This window comes from Odontesthes bonariensis, chromosome 18, assembly GCF_027942865.1.
Source record: "Odontesthes bonariensis isolate fOdoBon6 chromosome 18, fOdoBon6.hap1, whole genome shotgun sequence".
NCBI classification, from domain to species: Eukaryota; Metazoa; Chordata; class Actinopteri; order Atheriniformes; family Atherinopsidae; genus Odontesthes; species Odontesthes bonariensis.
The window spans coordinates 10,899,405-10,904,947 of NC_134523.1; positions in this window are offsets into that span (position 1 = coordinate 10,899,405).

Sequence of the window (5,543 nt, forward strand, 5' to 3'; positions counted from 1 at the left end):
AAGGGCAGATTATAGTTCTGCGTCTATCGTCTTGACGTGTTGCTTTGCTGTGGTCGCGAACCACTTTTCATGTTATGGTTCTGCAACCTCGGTCTGGAATTTCTCGGGACGCACAGCAGTGCAACTCGCGAGAATTTCGGTGGGCGGTGACGAGAACTTCGGCGGCGCCGGCGGAAGTGTTTATTTTTCAAAAAAAAAAAAAAGTGTATGCAAGATATGGATCTGGAGTTGCTCGACATCGAAGAAGAACAGCTTCTTTTATTGGAGTTGGCGAAAATGCAAAGGAGGAAGCCACACAGACAACCGGAAAGGCACACCGAGGACCAATCACAGCCGCTTTTGTCTGCGCACTTCCGTTGGTGGTCTGCGTGCGTCTGTCGCGTAGTCAGGATTTTTTTTGAGGTGCACGAGAACGCGCGCAGAGCCTCTGCGTGGGGGAGTGGTCAAGATTTTGACGCTCGCAGAGGCTCTGCGTCCGAGCGTCAGAGGCTTTGCGTCTGAAGCATAAATCAGGCTTAAATCAGCCTTTACTGCGACACACCTCTGCGAAGTATACACGAGCCTTTCCACTCCTTACCAATTTAGATCCATGACTACATTCTGTTTGAGTTTTTGCTGATGCCCATTCTACCGTCATATAATTCCCTCATATCTGTTTCATCTGACACCCCTTTAACCCAAACCCAATAATCCACACAGCTGTGTCCACTATTAATGTATAAACACAAGCTAATTTTCCTGTTTGAAGGGTCAGTGAAAACAGAATCCCACCTGTGACACAGCAGGGGCTGTTATCACAGTAAACAGAACAAAGACCACCATCGTCATGGTTTTCTTTTTTCTTCTTTGTCCCGCCATCAGGCTCTGATGACCCTTTTTCACTGAGGGAATTGAATTGTGCTGTGGAATGAATGTCCTCTCAGTGTTTCACATCCATGATCCATGAATCTAATGGGGTGCGGTCTGGCCCACGAGCTGCAGGCCTGCCGACCTGACCTCACATTTTTTCCTCAGGAATCAAAACTGAGGCTGGTTAGATGCAGTTTCCGCTTTAGCAAGCAGTCCAACTTTATCTGCAGAGGCTGACCCTCTCTGTTCTTGGAATGTTGTGCTGCTGCCAGGCCTAAATGTAGAAAAAAAGTTTGTGATGGGCTAGAATTATTACACATGTATTAAATGTAGCAGTGTAACGGACTGAAAGCAGCAGCGGGGGATTCCTGGGTTGTCTCCATTGTAACCTCACGCAGCGCCATGTAAACAACCTCTCAGAGAACTATCATTGCTACTTACTGTGCCCGGGTGTGTTTACTGTGTCTATACTTGGGGCTGGTGATAAAGATATTAGCACTGTGACTGAGAACTTGACGAACAGTGGCTGTGGCCCTGAGAGGATTACGGTTAGCTCAACTCTACTCAGTGTTTGTGTCTTCATGTCTTATGCAACACACAAGGAGTTCACTCAGGTGAATTTTTGTCTCACATACTACCGCCATCCTCCCCCCATTCTACTCAGTTGTAATTGGACGGTGGCTACTATGTTTTTCTTCTTTAATGATTTACTGAACCTAGAATTAGCATAAAAAGGCATGGTACAAAACATGGTGAACACACTTTGATTTGTTTCTAGTCTTGTGACAAAGTCTTTCAGAGAAAAAGCCAAAAGTTATTGATTTTTTTCAAGACCTTTAATGGATGAACAGACATAGTTTGTCTTGTTCCTCTGAGAGTGTTTCAGCCGAGTGTCAGTGCAGTTATGACCTTTAACTCTGTGTGTGACTCTGAACGCAGACACATTATGAGCCTCTGGACAGCGGGGGATTCCTGGGTTGTCTCCATTGTAACCTCACGCAGCGCCATGTAAACAACCTCTCAGAGAACTATCATTGCTACTTACTGTGCCCGGGTGTGTTTACTGTGTCTATACTTGGGGCTGGTGATAAAGATATTAGCACTGTGACTGAGAACTTGACGAACAGTGGCTGTGGCCCTGAGAGGATTACGGTTAGCTCAACTCTACTCAGTGTTTGTGTCTTCATGTCTTATGCAACACACAAGGAGTTCACTCAGGTGAATTTTTGTCTCACATACTACCGCCATCCTCCCCCCATTCTACTCAGTTGTAATTGGACGGTGGCTACTATGTTTTTCTTCTTTAATGATTTACTGAACCTAGAATTAGCATAAAAAGGCATGGTACAAAACATGGTGAACACACTTTGATTTGTTTCTAGTCTTGTGACAAAGTCTTTCAGAGAAAAAGCCAAAAGTTATTAATTTTTTTCAAGACCTTTAATGGATGAACAGACATAGTTTGTCTTGTTCCTCTGAGAGTGTTTCAGCCGAGTGTCAGTGCAGTTATGACCTTTAACTCTGTGTGTGACTCTGAACGCAGACACATTATGAGCCTCTGGACACAGACTCCCCACACTTTCCTCTTTACGAGCAACACACCTGGACTGAGAGAGACACCAAGCTAACTCCTTCGGTGATCACTTTGAGAATATTTGTCACGTTATTTGTCACGTTATTTGTCACGTTATTTGTTTTGATTCTTCCAGCTGCAGTCTGAGTCTCCTCAAAGCTATTTTAGTACATTTTGATTCCCTTTTCAGATTTTTTTTGGCCTATTTGCTCTTTTTTGAGATATTTTGACATACGTGAGCTGAGTCACTTCATTGATGTTTTGAGCTTCTTTATTTTGGGTCACTTTTGAGCCCTTTAAGGTTGTTTTGTGCCACTATGACTTTTGACCTCTTTGCTTTTGTTTTGAGCTAATGGTGGTTTGTTTGACAAACACGTCAGGTGTCCCTTCATGGAGAAGACCACTGGACCAGGGTCTCCTTTACCATGACCTCCTCTGTGTGCGCTGTGGGGCCAGTCAGCAATCCTTCGTTAATTCTAACTTGCTTGTATTATAGGAATTTCTGAAAAACAAACTTAATGATAACAAGGAGACATGTTTTTTTTTGTTTTTTTTACCTTTATTACCTTTCATGTACAGTTTATGGATCAATGCTTTCTAGTGCAATTACAGTTTAGTTCATCATAAAAACTTGACATTGGTTAATCTAACCTTTGCACCCAGTAACTCACAGACCAAATAAACAATGCTATTAAGGTTTTACTGCTCCATGATGGCTATCATATATCAGTAACTTTAACCATGCCTGCTTAGTCACTCAGTAACAATTTTATCAACATCAAGAGAAAAGAGACAAGTCTTATCGTTGCAGTTACTGCACCTTATTAAGACAATCGGTATGTCGAATTCAGGTCATGCTGAGGGGAAATGTCCAAACCAGGTGGCTTAATTAAGTCACTTTTCAGGCGATTAAAAAGCCACTTATTCATTTGTTGACCTTTAAGAATTTGCAATAATTACATGATGCACAAATCATTTACAAGAGACAAAACTCAGCTTTGAGTTGTGTGAAATGACTTATCTGGAACTGACTACACATGCAACTTTGGAAAGCAACATTTGGACTTTTTTGTGAATACTAAAGTGTGTCTGCAGACAGTCTACAGACATCACAACCTCACTGACGTCTTGCTTATCAACCAAAATTACAATCCAGTAATTTTCTGCACTTTCTGCCACAAATTTACATCCCGTTACACACCTCTTACTACGTGACCTACAAACACATTCCATGTCATGTGTGTGTGAATCACACACTCCTCTTATAAGCCTGTTGCATCAGTGGTTTTCATGACCAGTTGGATCTTGCTTGGAGACATACAAAGAACCTGGGATGGGCGTGTACAGTGAATAAACATGAAAAAGAAAACGATGTCAGGAAACAGCCGACTGTCAGGTTATATTCAAAGTAAATGCTTCCGCGGCTGGGAGGATGGGCTCTTACTCTTTTTTTTTTAATTTTCTGCTCTGTTTGCACTGAACATTAGTGTACTGTGGTCATGAACTCAGACAGCAAACACACATAAACTTGGAGACCACCAGCTGGCAGATAGACGATAAAGGGCGCAGGAGACAGGTTTATCCTGTTTTACCACTAAATGTATACTTCAGACCTACTGCTTAAGAAAAGGAAAAATGAAGGGAAAAGGATCCATATCCTACCGGGTTTTGATATTCAGACGTTGAATGTGCCTGTTTTAGATTAGTTTATAAGAGGATTCGTTACCAGTTAATGCGTTATCTCCCATAAGTCAACACTGCAAGATGAAAGCAGTAAAGTGTGTCATGGTGAGAGTGCCGAAATGAGGACATAAAATCAATGAGTTTTTTTAAAATCTTTTCAGCTTCTACACTCAATCACTCATAGCCTGCAAGTACTAACAATTCACAATGGCTGTAGAGTCATACACACATAAAGATGTTCCCCACATTGAAAAAAATACTACGGTGTATTGTCTGCGTGGATATTTTAGTTTGACTTCTGTCTGTCCGATCAGCTCGTGACGCTTTGCAGCATAGCTAGAAATGAAATTAGCTCTGCGGCTATACTTTCCCCCTCCAATGCAGCTATTGTCCGATGTGTTCCTATTGAGGGCCTCACATTACAAGTCGACAGTGCGGCTATTGTATCCTGAAAAGGACCTTTCACACACTCATTGTCAATACTAGCACTTATTGGCAGATTCACAGTGTAACAGTCACACTCTTGCAGGTGTGGAAATTTCCATCAAGGGCCCCATGCTGCAGGACATGATTAGTCAATGAAATTAAAGGATTTGGCATAGTAGATAACCTTCTCAGGAGATGCTGATGCATGCATTTACGGCAGGACAGCACTTAGGTTTCTGATATCTATGTCATGAGTGTGCAGCCAGTAAACACCAGAAAAGGTCCCTCAACACAGACATTAATTCAGATCGGGAATGTATTTGAAGTCAGAGTAACATGTGCAAAGGTACTCCCAGAATGAACATGCTTCTGCTCTTTAATTTGTATTGCTTCTGCGTTACAAGCCAGCTTTAATGAGACAGTACCAGTGTGCTGTCAAGGAAAGGCATATGGTCTGAGGTAAGGGAAGGGCTTCCCTTTGTACAGACTCTCACCTTGGCCTCAAATCAAGGTTGCTAGCCTGGCTGCATTCCTTATCCAATGGCTCAAACACATTTGGAATTGTGTCAGCTGTTGCAACTGCGAGAATGGATCAATATTCACGCCAATCGCACCTCACCATCAAAGCAAACTGTCCCTTGTGAAAGCACTGAATGTGCAATGAGGGCATAGTGAGAATACACAGAATCGGGTGATAGAGATCAGTGAAATGTGATATTCTATCTGAAAACAACAGCTAAATTGCACGGGGAAATGGAATGCCCAATAATTCCAAAAGTGATTTCTGAAATTAGGAAACCAAAAGTGAGAGTTACAGTAAGTATGAGAGAGAAGCAGATAAGTGAAGTGGGAGTTATGTATTCCAGTGTTCTCCTTGGCTTCCTCATCTTGCAACCGCTGGAAAGAGTAGTAATCGCACAGCTGCTGTGGCCCAATAGAGACAGCAGTGGAAGAAAGTGGGCTGGGCTCCACGCCCCCCTCTCCCCAGGCTTTATAAAATTCCCTCATACAT